The following is a 17,011-nucleotide window of genomic DNA, read 5'->3' on the forward strand; positions in this document are numbered from 1 at the left end:
CAAACCATCACCTGTCGCAAGGAGAATAATTGAAAGTGGCATTATCAAGGCGGCCGGCTTCCCTCCAGCAATCCAGTGCCATGAGTTGATGATCGAGTGTGCTCGCCATTATGATCCACAGTCCAGATCGATAGTGTCCAAGGAGGGAGATACTTTTGCTCATCTTTCAGAGGAAGCTATCAGTGAAGCTCTTCACTTGCCAGAACATAAAGATATGATTTATAAAAGCTTAGAAGGAGCCAGGTCCATGTATGAAGATGATCCAGACACTTGCTTAAACATCATCAACAAGAATTGGTTACTCAAGAGTCGTCCTCGCCTGAGCAAGATTCCGAACACACCACATAGGATCGACTTCTAGGAGGAGTACAGAGATTTGATAACATTACTCAACCGAGTTACAGGGGCTCCTCAAGCCTTCTATTTTGAGAAGTGGATGTTCTACTTCATCCAAGTGATAGTTCAAGGAAAAGGAACAATTCATTGGGCTAGAATGATTAGCCATTGCTTAGACGTGCAGTTAAGAAGACTGAAGGCGACCAAGTCCTTCCACATGAGTTCATACATCATATATGCCTTGATCAGGAGTTTTGAATATGCAGGACTGCCTCACGGAGGAGTGATCGGGAGAGGGCCCAGGGAAGTCAGAGTTTGTGATTCCTATGTTCATTTGCATCATCCTCCAGGAAGTGGCTACAAGTTGGTCAATGATACCTTCACGATGAACATCACCAGAACATTGCAAGGTGGAATTCACAATCGGCTATCTCAGGATGCACAAGAGCTTGTAAAAAGGTACGGTGCTTGGTTCATCCAATTTCAGAAGTTTACATATATTAGAGTTCGTGGATGTCCTTCACCTCCCTACATGTTGCCAAGATATCCGACAGACAGAATAGTGTTACTTGAGGTAATTAGACAGTTGGCAGCATATGCAAAGGCATTCAGACACAGGCACGGAAATGGAGTTCCTGTTCCTATCATACTAGGAAATTCAGTTGAGGTATGTCCTAATGCCCTAGCCATGGATGATGCGGAAAAGGAGTTAGCTTTATATTCATTTTCGTTCTTTGCCATGAGAGAGAGTTTTGATCCTTATGGGTATATAGAAGAGACAGTCGGAAGGAAATACAGACATGAACCTCAGGTAGAGGACTTTGTGATGAATCTCTCAGATGATCTTGAAGTGAAAAGAAAGATGCATTCTAGATTGCCTTTAGACTTTATCAGAAAATGCAAAATTTACAGAGTGGCCGACCAAGCTCAGGACAGTGGCAAACATCTCCAATCATCTTATGACCGAGAAAGCAAAGCAGTGAAACTAGATTGGAATGAACCTGAAATTTTCGATCTGGATGCCTTGATGGCTCCAGTTTTGTCTTGTACTCGCAGATAGGTTGATGTGCAACATCAAAAGTTGAGAGAGCAGGGCATATCTATGACTTTTACTTTGGAGGAAAGGCCAGGTGAAGGAGGAGCAAGTGTAAGTGAAGGTAATCCTAATCCCAGAAGCACAAGCGAAGGCAACCTTCGAAGCGTAAGTGAGGGTAATCCTCATCCTAGAGGCTCAAAGAGAAAAGAAAGACCTGAGAAAAGGGAATCCTCCAAGAAGAAGCCAGAGGCCAACCGAGATCGTTCATCCGGCACATCTTCTCGACAAGAGAAGAGGACACTTGAAATGGAGGAATCTATGGAATCAATGGTACAAAACGATAAACATGAAGAAGGACAGGCATCTCAACGTTCATCAAGCCGATCTCTCCAAGTCAATGAGCTACATGAAGACAAAAACGAGGACGAAGTGACATCTCCCCTTAGAGAAGAAGAAACATTGCCTAATGAGATACAGGTTAGAGAAACAAGATCTGCCATTCCAGATTGGTTAAAAGAGAGACTAACAAGGGTGATTGTGATCGAGGACGAAGATAATGTGATTGATTTAGAGAGCCTTGTTGGAAATTCTCAGGAAATGACAGAAAAGAGGAAAGCCACCAAGATGTCCAAGATGATCAGAGATGAGACAGGATCCAGGAGATTGCAGATAGCTACACCAGCAGTGGACAAGTATGAAGGTGAGATCCTCGCAGAGGAATATGATGTAGAAACATTTGAGCTTGGTCCACTCACAACCGAGCAGACATTGAATGATGCCACTGATTCATTTGAGGCACTTAAGGACAAGCTTAGAGAAGAAATGGAAAAGAGTAGGAAGCTTGAGCGAGAGGTCAGTGCTTGGAGAGGCTACTTTAGCCATCTCAATCAGCCTTTGAGACGTCAGGATCCAGCAGTATCTCCTGCACAGGCACTTCCCCTTGAATCAGTCGGCGAGGCAGAGAGAGTCAGGAGTTTGGTTCAGCTTATGAGCTCTTGGATTGACAAATCCCATACAGTTGCTATTGAATTTGCAACAAGGATGATGCAGACCATTCACCGAGCTATCCAGGTTCTTGAGGTCATCCACAACCTAATGATAACTGTAGCTGCTTTTGCTCATACTAAGGATGTTATCATTCCTGTCCTGCAAGTAATCAGACAAACATCAAGGAAGGTCTTAGCACAAGAAAAGATAATAGATGGAGGACCTCATAGTTTACTCCAATGGTCAACTTTACTCCAGATGAAGGAAGTTCTTTTTGAGGACATCAATAACAAGTGCAATCAAGTTGAGGAGATTATCCATCCGATCCAGGACAAGGTGTTTGAAGTATTATGTACTATTCTTGGCAGGAGGATTGCAGTTGAGACAGATGTGGATTTGCAAGAATTAGAAGATAGAGTCAAGGTCATCTTTTGCAAAGATGAGAATGTTATTACAAATGAGCAACAGGATCAGATGTTTGCCACCATGCTCCTGATTGAGAAGATCAAAGAACTTGAACCTGGATGGGACACTGCTCTTCTCAAGGCTTTCGATCAGGTCATCCACTTGGAGGAACGAATGAAGAATCTTCCCGAGATTCCAATTGCTGAGATCGAAGGAATCGTGTCCAGATTCATTGCATATGCTAAAAAGGAGCATTGGAAAGGGAATAAGATTCTAGAAGAAAGGTTGTTATAGATGATGTGGCACCTTAATTGTCATTGGTCTATGTTTCCTAGATTTTTGTGCCAAATTTAATATTTGGCTATGCATTTAATGTTGTGCAATAAAAGGGGAACTTTTGTAATCAAACCCTAATTAGGGTTTAGGTGTCATAATCTTGGCCATTGATCTTCTTTTGATTTGGACCGTTCATTGTAATTGAGGATGCTATATATACCCTCATTCCTTTTCATTTTGCATTAGATATCAGCATTAGTGATTAGAGATTAGCAATTTGATAGAAGCAAGTATTTTGTAACAAGATTGAGCTTTGAGGAAGGAATTTCAAACAATTGTTGTTCATGATGGCTTTGAGATCAATAAAATATTGAAGTTATGGTGTTTTATTGCAATTCTTGTGGTTATCTTCATGGTTGTTTACTTTCTTGAATCATTCTCAGTCAAAGTAGTATTTAAGTTTGAAGGACTAAGTGTTGGGCTTGATCTTTGGTGAGATTCATATTCCAAACCACTAGCTTCTTGCTGATTGTAGGAACGCCTTGTGTGGTCAACTGGAGAAACTTGAATTACTTAAACCTTCAATCGTCATTGAGCTTTGGATATGTGCCTTCGTGGTAGTGTCCATGATCCTTGGTGAATTGAAAGATCATTTGTTACCTTAGAAGATCGCATCAATTTCAGTTGAGTTGTTATTTCATGGCAATACTGAAGTTGGTAAAATCTCGCCAAGTCTAGCTACATTGAGTTGTTCTTAGGATTAGATTAGAGTTTATCTCTTGCAAGCCTTCCCCTTTTGATCTTTTTTGGAATTCATTAGTATTAGGAAACCTTGTTCCTGCATTTCGGATACGTAAGGCCCCTTGATGAAACAGCAATCACAACGACCACTGGTGCTTATCCACACGTAGAGACCCTACATAAAAGAACATTGGAGTCATCCTGATTGATCCTTTTTTGCGACATCTTCAGCAATCAGAGACTTTATTCAAGAGAGGATAAGGTGCCCTTGGGTATTTTATTCTGTGTATGATTGTGTACAAAATACACGTCAACAGGCACCCACAGGTAGTGCTGGGAGAATTGGAAGTGATTATGTCTTGGCTGGGCAAAGGGAGTGTTGAACCTCACGTCATTCTTAAGAGGGAGACTTGATCAGCTCTTGAGCAACTACAAACAAAAGGTTAATAGCAAAGACTCGACAACAACTAACAACTAAGCTAAGACGACTAACCTAGAAAGCGAAAAAGTGGGGGTCCCCATTGGCAATGGGGCGATGTGTGAATACCTCACAACAAGAAGAGCCCATGCCCCCAAAATCCTCCGCAGGAACAGCAGAGGCTGAGGGCCGAGAAGTGCCATCTACAAAATTTGAATTTGCCCCATGGGCGGGACGAGCTGCAGAGGCACCATCTCCAGATTTTGAAATTGCCCCACGGGCGGGACGAGCTGCAACAGCGTGAAGCACCATTTGACTTGTATAATGAAAGGAAAATACCTGTGTACTGCATGTTGATACCTTCAAAAACACAAAATTGTTCAAACTGGTTGTTAACATATTCACCCCCATTATTAGTAAGTAATCTTGATGAACTTCCTTGATTGTTAATCTACAAAAGCTTTGAAGTCCTGAAAATACTCAAAGACCTCAGACTTCTATTTGAGAAAGTAAGCCCGAGTGTATTTGGAAAAGTCATCAATAAATGTTAGGACATATCTAGGATTGCTTAAAGATGGTTGTGGAAATGATCCTACCAAGTCACTATGCGCCAACTTCAATAGTTGTGTATCCCTCCATGCTTTGCCTTCATCATATTTATCCTCAGGATGCTTACCAAGGTTGCATCCCCAGTAAACTTCAAAAAACCAAATAGAAGGCAACCCTAAAACTATGTCTTGTTGACTGAGCTATTGCAAGTAACAGCAATTCAAGTGACCAAACCATTGAGCCACAAACAACTCACCCCATGCGCATGAGTGAGCAATGTTGTCAAGAGAGAGTCAAGAACAAAGTGAGAAAATTGCTATAGTATGGTTTGATGATTTACTTTTCCTACACCATTATACATTCCATTGATTACCACTATATCTAGATTGAACTCAACTCGCTCACCAAATCTAATGTGGGTGATTTGATAAAGGAAAAGGAAATTAATTGAAAAAGATGGAACACAAAAAACATCTTCAAATGTTCCTTCACCCATGTCAACAAACTCTCTCCCATGCACTTCAATAGGAGTGCCATCACCCATTAGTTTGGTAGGCATTATACATGGCTCCAAATAGGTAAAATTATCCTTTGATAAGCCATGTGGTGCAAAGAACCCAAGTCAATGATCCAAGAATTTGGTTGTGAAACAATAGCAACTAGGGCCTTGCCCATTCCTTTTCCCTTACTTCTCTCTATGTCCTTAGAAGATCCTTTTGATGAACCCTATTTGACTAAGTCACAAGGACCTTAATATTATTCTTTTCAAGAAGATGTGATACGTGATCAATTTGCTTTTTTAAACACTTGTGTTCATCATCACCAGACCTCTTACAATAGGAATACTTGACCTTCTTCTTAGGTTGATCCCCTTTTGATGAAGAGGCTTAATTATCCACTTTTGAAGCATCAAGTTTCTAATCTTTCTTCTTCTCTCTTTGGTTCTTTTGTTCTAATTTGTTTGCTAGACCCTTATTCTTTTGTGCATTGATTTACAAGCAAGGCAATTAGAACTGATTTATCTTGCTCCCTAGTGAGTTTTGCTGCAACTTCATCTAGAGAAAGCATTTCATTGGTGGAACCTAGGGCACATTTTGTAGCATAGAATGTAGAAACAAACATAGAATAATTGGGTCCACGCTTAGAAAGAATACTCAAGATCAACTGCTTATCATCCTTCTTGATTCTACATTGTCCCAATTGCAATCTAATGGCTTTCAATTTCGTGAAGTCTTGTATGGTGTCAAAATTTGTAGGACTCAACCCTATGAGTTCATTCTCCAATTGATGACCGCTTAACTCATCCTGCTTACAAAGAGGTTTTCCAATGTGGTCTACACTCCATTTGACATAGCAGCAGATTCAATACGACAAAATAGGTCTGAAGAGACTAACATACACAGAGTACCAAAAGGCTTCATCACATTTGTTAAACCATTTTATTTGTTTTGCATCATCCTTAGGTTTTGTTTCAAGTTCCATTGTAACCTAGTGGTATCCATGCTTTTTGAAACAGATCAATATCTTATATTTCCATTCAAAATAGTTATATGGAGGTAAATTAGGAACTGTTGATGCATCCATAAGTGTTGAAAAGTAGATTGTAAAGCAAAAAAAAAAGGCAAAAAAGAAGACACACGAGACACCCCCCTTTCCACTAGTTTCAAAGATCACTACTCCCCAAGAGATTATGATGTTGGCACTTTATCATTAGTGTAATTACAAAGCTTTTACCAAATAACAATGCTTTCTAGACCTACAATGACCAAAATTACAAAATTTGATACGAAATATGGAAAAATTAACCTTGTACTAGTATAGTTCTTTTCAATACCTTTCCAATGCCTATTCGTTTCTGGAAAAATGGAGCTCCTGGACAAAAGTTATGGCCTGTTGAAGAAAAGTATTGTTGTGACCAAATCACACATCGCCCCATTGCAAATGGGGACCCCCACTTTTTTCTGCTTTCTAGGATAGTTGTAGAGTCGTTTAACTATTAGCTTTTTTTTGGAATAAGTGCAAAATTGAAAAATCAAGAAAATTGGCTTAGGCATGAAAACACTCTTGTCATTGCTAGCAATCACCTTATCATTGCCTTAAACACCTCCTATCATTGCTCTCAACGACTTTGTCATTGCTAGCAATCGCTATGTCATTGCTTTCAATCACTTTGTCAATGCTAGCAATTACTTTGTCGATGCTCTCAACGACTTTGTCATTGCTAGCAATCACTATGTCTTTGCTTTTAATGATTTCGTCATTGCTCTTGATGCCTTATGATTTTGCCTTATTTGATTGTGAGGAAAGAGGGAGTTATGCTTTAAACGATGCAAGTCATTTAATCATTGAAATCAACTAGGAAGGATGATTTGTGCTAAGCAATTACATCCCGACACTCGAACAATATATGAAGTAAGTTGCTTAGTCGATACAATGAAGGTTGATTCAACAGCTATTTTCATAGAGCGAATTGCAAGCATTCAATTACGCTACCTTAGCACTTGCTTCCCATGATGCTTAATCAATACATGGTTTTTGAAAATCAAGATCAATTCAATCAGTTGGTGAAGACATTCAATGCAAGTGGTTATACAAATGAGCTGCATTTCGCAAGTTCGATGAAGATGACAATTGAGAGGCAAGCATATGTGGCCGCTGCCTTATCATACAAAAGTCGATGAGCTTCATTTAACACAAGGCGGCCAATATGATCATCATTTAAAGGCTTTTGGTAAACTCTATGTTGGGCGATCAAGGATTTGAGCTCACAATTTAATGATTTCACCAAGGATCGAACTAAGAGACATTTAATGAAGGTGGCGAACTTTGCACAAAGTGTTTATTGGTTTAAAGGATATGAGCAATTGTATTTAATAATATGATTTTAAATGCCTTAAGTGGCTCGATTTGTAAAATCAAAGCCTTATATAAAATTGTCATTGGATCACATTAAATGATTGGCATGTAATCACTCAACTTCAAAGGAGTAAAGTTCGATGCTTTGACATAACAAATTTAGTGGTTGGCCCCTTGCATTTAAAATCAACCTTTTGTGCCACGATTAGCTACTATTATTGGTATCAATTCATTTAATGAAATGTGCACAGCAAGTGTGATGAGGTATCAAACTTGTGAAGTCATTATAAGTACAAATTTGATCATTTCATTGATCAAATTTAAAACAATATTGCTCTCAGATCAGCGAGTTGATCAATTACACCATCGAATCTGGGCGATATTTCATCTTTATACAGCGATTTGTGATTGCAAAATTGTGGGCGATATTCACCTTGGATGCGATTTTTGTTGTCTTCACAAGCTAGCGACTTCACATCAAAGCAAACAGTGACCTCATCTCTACCTCCTGGTCATCAGCAATTTTCATTTTGCCTATCGATTTGGTTATGATTGGTTTGTGTGGAGCAATTACTGATTGATGTGATCTCCCAAGAGTGAAAAGTGATTGCATTTTACGCACAGCCACTTCTTCTATATGCTGTGACTTCAATTGGCCTTCGTATTCCAGCGATATCGAACCACTGTTTGACAGCGAATGTGTCTTCATATTTGGCGATTGAATTATAAGGTAGTGCTTCAACATCCGATCAGTAATTCACACTTATTCAATAATGGTGCTGTGAGTCGTGACATTAAAATTGGCAACTTGAGGTCTGATTGCAAGAGTATAACTGTGACTTTGGAGCAGTGATCAGTCTATTATTACTTACCAGCTGGGAAATTGATGAATGATTTGTGTATGACTGAGACTGATTAGATTTGAGCGCTCAGCAAACATCATTAATTCCAAGATTAAACAAAGTTGCATTTGAATTGGCATTGATACAGCGAGTTTCAGTTTAAGCAGGGTGTCGATTCGAGCATCACAGTGAATCATATTATCTTAGCAAGCAATTTCGATCAAATTCAGATCTGCAAGTGAATTTCTACTTATCATTAAGCATCTTCGCAGGTTTGAAAGTGGAGTCTAACTGGCAATCCATATAAAATAATGTGTTCAAAATTGATCTAGCTTTATCCATCCATGTTGTGTGGTCTTGATTAAGAGGGTTTTTATTATATTTTGATTATCTTTGGGGTTTTGTAAGCAATTAAGTTCAATCAAGGGTTAGAGAGGTAGCCTAGGGTTTCAAGGTTATTATTACGAATTAAAAATTCTTACCTTAGGAGATCAATTCATATTTGCAAGCAAATTGTCATTATATGAAACTAATTTAGCCAACTCTCGCAGGTGAAGGATGGCAGTGAATGCAAGGAACATGTTAGTACACCTCAATGCTTCAAGTCTCAAAGATCACACAAGGAGTAGGATCAATGCACTTCAAGGCACGATGAGGATCGAGTATAGGCAAGGAAAGGTCCACATCGAATGCAACATAAGGCAAAGGATAGCAATCAGTGTAAGGAGCAACTATCAACATCAAGCACTAAGGTGGAAATTTTCACAATTTTGAATTTCCTTCGGAAATCCAAGAATCATTGTCAATATAGCTAAATGAAGCTCAAGAATGCGAGTGATCGAGACAAAAGATAGTTTCAAAAGAGTTAATCAAAGTTAGAAGATCAACTTGAGCAAAGCCGTCATCACATCGGGAGCTTGAAAATGTTGAGTATCAAGAGATGTGCTTCATTCATTCACACAATTGTGATGAGTTACAAAGAACAAGTTGAGGTGGCGCCTAGTCATCATTCATCCAATCACATTTAATCAAAAGAAGGTGTCCAGATTCAATGAACCTGACTCGTCCATCAAAAGGAGATAACTACTACATGTGCACAAAGTTCGATGTACCTACCATCACCATCTATTGGTTGAATTTTCACAGGAGGACGTGTCCCATCAAATGTAAATATATCATTGGTCAAGCATTAAATGCTTTGTAATGGGTTCAACAAACCCTAATTAGGGTTTCTATCTTTCAATCTTGGCCATTGATCTCAAATTGATTTGAGACACCGAATTCTAATGAGAGCACTATATAAGGCTCCACTTCTTCATTTGTAAAGGTAATAGTTAATAGCAATAGTTCAAGAGGAAAAAGCAAATAGCAATTAGAGTAGAGTAGGAAGAGAAGGCAAAGATTGTTGCCAAGACATTGTTGTAAAAGGCATGTAAACTTCATTGAAGACATGATGAATTCTATGTGTTGATTCAACAATTTGCATGGTCTCTACTTCTCGTTTGTTTTCATGTTGTTTAGATGAATGGAAGACTTTGTGTATGATCAATGGTGAAATTCTTATGTCCATACTACTAACACCTTGCCAATGGTAAAGTGCCCTGCGTGGTCAACTGGAATCATTCAACTTAAGCTTAACTTCAATTATCACTCTTTCATTGATATGCATCAACTTGATGGTGTCTATGCTTGTGGTGATGATTTGAAAATCATAAAGCTATCCCTAGAAGATCGCACTAGCCTTGTGGAGATGTTCATAGCATGTCAAAGCAAGACTTAGTTGAATTTCATCAAAGATTGTCCTTTGCTCTTACATTCTTATAGTTAGAATAACCTTCTAAACTCTATCCTTTTTCCCTTATTTTTGATCAAGTTAATTCCCACGTTCCAGCATCATTTGAGCATTCAACGTAAGTCCACCTTGGGATACCAACAAAATCACATCATACACCATTGAAGCTATCCAACAAGTCAAGACCTGACATGAAAGAACCTTGAAGTCATCTCAAGTGATCCTTAGGCGAATCTTCAGCATTTGAGAGTCTTTACTCAAGAGAGGATAGAGTATTCAATACATTATTTTGTGTTCAATAGTACATCAAAACACCATCAACAAGTATGTACCAACTTCAACTTGCAATATTTCACAAAAAATGGCAATTTATTAACACCTTTGTGAATGAAAAGTGCTCGTTTTTAGTTTTTTTCGTTGGCTATTCATTTGTCAAAATCCAACATCCGAAGGAAAAGTTACACACTACTGAAAAAAAGTTGAATTTGCCCTGCATGAACATCTATTGTAACAAAAAAAAGTTTTGATCCTGATGTAATTTTTGCAAAATTTATTAAATGTGCAAAAAATTAACAAATACTTTGAAATTTTTCTAGCCTTGCAAACAAAACCCAAAAAGCATTTTTATTTCTAGCAATCGGAAGATGAGTTTGTGACGCAAAAATAAAAAACACCTCAATTAAACGGGTTTTCAAATTTCAAATTCTTATATGTTATTGTGTCTCTAATCTCTGATTTTGGTGAAACAAAAGTCAATCTTGACTTTCTCAGACCTTTTGAACACTATGAAAAGGCTAACAATGAATCTAATATTACCCAAATCCTACAACCACCCAAAACTCACAAGAACACAAATATGCAAACCAAAATATACAGATGCTTATTTTTCCTTCAAACTATTTTTATTTTCTAGATCATCTGAGGATGCAAGAGAAGAGCATATTGGGTATTTGAAGAAAAGATTAGATATCCACTAATCTCAAATCTCTGAAAATTTTGAAATCACAATGAGCTATACCAAACAAATTTGCTCTAATACCATGATATATTCTCTGAGAAACCAGAACCAATCCAAAATTTGACATATGAAACTCTAATTGACACATGATTGAAGATCAAAATAACAAAATGAAGATTAAATCTAAAAAGAGAGAAATTAGAAACAATGCAAGAGAATTATGGAAATAGTCTCATCCCTCTCACTCAATGTGTCACCCAACTAGAGAAGGTGACAAGAGAGTGTTGTATATATAGCAAAATAAGGGCATATACATACAAGAGGTGCATCAACTCCTACTACCCATAAAAGGTGGGAGGTTTTTCCTCCTTTGTAAATGCCAAACATGTGGCCTTACCTCCTTAGATGAAGACAAAAAAGTGGTTATGAGAAATGGCAAAAAAGCCAAAAGAGTGTGTAACCCAACAACCCCATAACATAACCCTGTAAGATCGTAATAGTAGTTATGAAATGTGGGACAAAAAGCCAAAAGAAGGTGTGTAACTCAACTACCCATGTGATGAAGAGAGTGACATATAAAGCTGATGTATTCTGCCACGTCCTCATATTAACCATGTCTAATAAACCTAACAAGCTTAAATAACATGTGTAGGAAAAAATAAATACTCCTAACATAAGGAAAATAAAAAACCAATACTAACAACAATCAACATTGAAATGAAAAAACTAACAAAATAATTCATAATTCAAAACATCCTAGGTTCGTGGTTTATAATGTATGGTTTAAGATTTGGGATTTAGATTAAATTGACTCTCTCTTTGGTCTTTTAGTAACTCTCAGGAGGCCCCTGACACAGATTCATCCTTGTAGCATCCCGAAAATGCCCCTTCATGCAAATGTCCTAGAAATGTCAAAAACATTTCCAGGAGGCCCAAGTATTTCTGAAGAACACAGAGAGTGTCCAGGTAGAACCAGAACCACATTCAGGACCAGAATCGTTCCAGTTTGTATATGGTGAGGAATTCTGGAAAGGTATGGTAACACGGATTAAAAACAACAGAAGTCTGTACTGCACTCAAAAACACATTTAACCCCTCATTCAAATTTGATTACAGACATGAAAGGACAGCATAACCATGTAAGTCAAGATTAAGATACGGCATAAGTTGCGTCAACATAAGGCATGAGTTAAATATGTGAAAATGAAATTTGCCCATCCCTTTCAGAAAAAGGCAGAATTAATAATAAATATGCTGCTTACAAGAAAGCTAACATGAAGTACTTCATTAAAGATGTCTCATTTACACATTGCATTATACCACCAAAAAGAATGCTTATACGTCATATGCATGATATTATGTTATAAAAAGGCATTAAATATAAGCAATTAGGGTAAGAAGTGATACACACTTGATGATAGATGTCCATGCATCAATACAAACACTCCCTAAGAGATGCTTACAACAAACGGGCTTGGTTATATTCATAAATTGGGTCATGTTCGTAGATAGTTGTCTAATTGCATGTTTTCTATATGTATGCTTGCGGGACAAGGAATTACAATGGTGCTCAAAAAATTCCAGCTTAGGGTGAGGAAAGAACCCGTGACAGTTGGCATTAACCCTAAAATTATTTTTTCCCTTGTAATATGGAGGCTCTAAAGATAGGTATCATGTGTCTGTACTGTTACGAATTATGATCAATGCAAAAACACATATGAGATATTTCCAGGCACTAACCATAAGAGTGGGGATCCTCTTATGGGGGATTTGACGAGGTCCTAACTCTTTTCCTAATGGTGCAAAATAGACAAACAGGAAACTGGAAATGGATATTACATCAACACATACTCTTTAGTTGAATGAGAAGTATTTCATTGCATGCCAAACTTATAATATCATTTCTTGCTTTTAGATATTTCAGGTGTAAGAGGAAGCAATCATTGAATCTGATTCTGTCAACAAATCTTCTTCTGTGACTATGTCCATAAAGTTACCAAAATAACCATGAAGTGGCAATTCTCGAAATTCAAACGCAGTTCAATCTCATTGCAGGTAATATTGTTTACTGGGTCTGAGTTATCATTCAATAATGCTTACTTACAGCCTGCTTCAACAAGGTCATTACATAAAGTTATAAACAACAAATAATAAAAATATGAATAAAGTAGTGTGCCAACAAAGCTAAGAAAAAAATTGCATCATCATGAAAAGGCTCCAAGAAACTTGGGAGAATGACCTCTATAAGATTTTGGAACAACCATCGAAATCTTTTTGGAGAAAGGATAGGTGTACAATGAGCTTGTATGTGACCATGAGGAACTAGACTGTAATTTTGGTATCCTTTACTTACTGGGTACCTTCTGATTTCATTAAGTTCCCTTAATGAGATCAAGTCAAGTCTAAAAGATAAAGAGTGATTATTGTAGAAATATCAAATACATGATTGCATAAATTCCCAATATTTGTCATGTATTTCAAGCTTTGTCCCCTCCATTCATAGAGTCGCAGATTAGTGAGCTATACTAGAAATGCAAATGCCCAGAGTCTATCATGATAAATGTGTATATTCTAGTTTATAAGACATCTCTTCTCTTTTGTATCTTTGATACATATGAATCTAGGAAAAATAAAAAATGTTTTGTAAGATGAATCAACATACTGAGAACTTATACAAGGCTTTCCAAGATAGATAGAATTGAATCAAATTAAAATCCCGTCAAAGCATACCTAGATTACAGCCTTAATTGAAAAGTGAAAACATTCTATCATAAACATGTATTGTTTCATAAATTCCTTAAATTTGCAGAGAACTTCAAGTTTTATACACTCTACACAGAGTCATGGATCACTGTGCTCTACTATGAACACAGATGTACAGACATGGATTATGTTTAAAGGAGTGTAACTATATACTAATACACATCTTTTATTTTGTATCTTTAAAATATGCAAGCATGATACTATAAAATGTAAAGTATATTTTTTTTATATGTATCAGAACTTGAAAGAGGCTTTAGACAAGTCATAGGAACGAATCAAATTAAGAATTTCATCTGCGCAGTCCTACAATATTGTGCTTTTCAATGGATTATTACAAGTTACAACCCATTCATATTGTGCTTCTGTCTAGTAGGTGGCAGTTTCTCTTATATTTACTACACATACTAGACATAAGATTCATGAGTACTACCAATAAGGGAAACCTCAACCAAAAATGTTTGCATTAAAGTTGTCAAAGGATCAGCTATAATAGGAAAACTACATTCTTCTTGAAAATCATACTTTTCCAAATTGATAATAAATTTAAATCCTAACAATCCACTAATCAGAAATCTGCTTAATTGATAATGTCGTTCAAGAATCAGAACGTATTACCAGTTAGCTCCAGCTGAGAGAAAAAAAAAATAACCAATGCTATGTGAGAAGCAACCATGCTGATCATCAATGGGAAGGGGATGGCATGGGCAGGGTGCAGAATATGAGGATGACTTTTCATTAACAAAATTCTAACCTTTCTTTAAAATTATACTACAATTTATCCTGACTTACTGTATGGTTCGTCTCAAATAGCGGTTTACAAACATTAGCTTGTCAAAACATGATATTAATGGAAATTTTAGGGATATCCACTCAAAGAGTCATTTGAGACCCTGACTTCCAAGTAATTCAAGGTCGGCAATCTAGGCATTGTCTTCTAGGAAAAACATGCAAAGGGGAGCTAGAGTCGAACAACATAACAGAAAATTGAATGGGCAGAAATCCAATCTGTTGGTTTTTATGACAGAATATATAGAAGAGAATCAAATCGGCAACCTAAATTTGGTAAGTCCTGAACTGGTACGTCTGGTTTGTCTTTTTTTAATTTTGAGCTGGTGAGGCTTGGGTATGCAACGCCATCCTGCACTTATATAAGAACCCATGTCTAACACCGATCTCTAATGATGCTATGTCATGATTTATTTTGCCACTTTCAGTCCCAACTGGGAATGAGTATGTAGTGGACAATTCAAGTTCATGAGGGATGGGTTAAAGAAAGAATGACTACTCATATGAGATGGGCCATAGAAGAAATGACATTAAGTACTAAATACTCTGCATGGTTGATAACAAACTAAATTTCCAATAAATACAGATAGCAGAAAAATCCAAATGTTTAAAAGACTGGTCCCTATTACGATGGATGCAGCTGAGCGTATACAATATTGAACTTTTTATGTTTACCTTATAGGAGGAGAGTGATTGCTAAAATAAGTGTACTAGTTAATGGCACCCTAACGGTTTCTGCATCAAAAAATATTTAAACGAATCTAGGCAGAAAGTGTTCTTCCTTGTAATTATGGTCATCAGTACAAATTAATTAGCAAGCAATACAAACCAGATTTTATAATTGAACTAACAAAAGCAATCAAATACAAATCAGAGCCAAGCCCATAACTAGGACTTCATTGGCTAATTGACCCAAAAACCAAACCCAAATTACCATCACTCAAAAAATGAATGCCTATGACCCTTATCCAGAAAAAAAAGGCCCGAGACGAGCAAGCACGAAACTTAGTATAGGAACTCAAAGCTTCCAATCAAATATCCAATAACCCAGGCAAAAAAGCCGCAGAAACTCACGCTGCCTTCAACACCCACGATACAAAGCAAAAAAATCAACCCAGTTTCTGTCAAATGAGAGAAAAGTAACAAGAACCCTGGCACAAGAGCTATAATTACAGAGTCATCGAATTCATTTGTTCCATAGCCCTATAAATAAAAATTAATATAAATTAAAAATTACTATATAAAGACACATAACATAGAAAACAGAATTGAAAGGTTGTCGATAGTATGAATAGATATAAATTCTTTAATCTTAATGAGGCAAAAGATCGTATTTCTCCACAGCTACCCTTCACAAGTAATTAAGCTTTAACAATGTCATTGATATGAAGCTCCATTAATATCGTTAATGGGCAATTCTGAAACACAAAATGAACATAACAGAATCCACTCAATCTATAAGGTATTTCGCCTGTGATTGAATCATGCAAAAGTATCTATCAAGTGACCGTACCTGTCTGAAACCAGATCTCTCCGCGATTTTCTGTCTGCAAGATGATTTTCTAAAAGTGCAGCTGACATTCAAACAAAACGCTCCTGCCCACGGAGCATTTTTGTCACAAATAAAAGGAGTTGTTTTTTCTCCGCATTAAAAGAAGCAACAGAAGCTTCTGTTGAGCGAATTTATGGGTTATCGTGTACGACAACGAACGGGAAATTTTTCACTATTCACATGCCCACCTAAGAAAAATGATAAAACTGAGCCGGGTTTGACTGGTTATTTCTGGTTTTGATTCGTCGATTAAGAGCCCTCCGGCTTTTGGATCGTTATTAAACATTGTTTTTTGTCAGCGCACACCTTTGCCATGTGGATAATTCTGATTCAACATATGCGCATGATTATTTTAAGGAAGAACGTTTTCCCCTCTACGGATTTCTCTTACCATGAATCAATTATCCTTCGAAACAAATACTAAGTTCAGAATAATGAATGTTGAAATTAAATATTTTGAATTTAGATAAGGGACAGGTTAATGCTGAAATTATATATTTTTAACTGTGTCTTTTTGTTGATTAGTTGGTGGTCATAAAGATTGTCAAATAGTAATTGTTTTGTGGAGTAAGATGAGTCGTTCGAATTAATTTAATTGTAAAATTAAATAGCTTTAAATATGAATTGTTTTGTCTAGTGTGACAAAGAGCTTTTAGAATTCATCTAATTGTGAACTTAAATACTTTTAAATTAAAATCACGGCACTATGATTTT

The 17,011-nt window shown here is 37.0% G+C and overlaps 1 protein-coding gene across 1 annotated transcript in view; it reads right to left on the reverse strand.

Annotated features, from left to right (window-relative positions):
• LOC131073394 (uncharacterized) overlaps positions 1–16,757 on the reverse strand; it is a 90,699-nt gene extending 73,942 nt beyond the window's left edge. Inside the window, exon 1 of the mRNA XM_058009823.1 lies at positions 16,259–16,757. The gene's annotated coding sequence lies outside the window, so the exon portion shown is untranslated. The remainder of the gene's footprint in view (positions 1–16,258) is intronic.
• Between the last annotated feature and the right edge of the window lie 254 nt (positions 16,758–17,011).

This window comes from Cryptomeria japonica, chromosome 10 (genome assembly GCF_030272615.1).
Source record: "Cryptomeria japonica chromosome 10, Sugi_1.0, whole genome shotgun sequence".
NCBI classification, from domain to species: domain Eukaryota; kingdom Viridiplantae; phylum Streptophyta; class Pinopsida; order Cupressales; family Cupressaceae; genus Cryptomeria; species Cryptomeria japonica.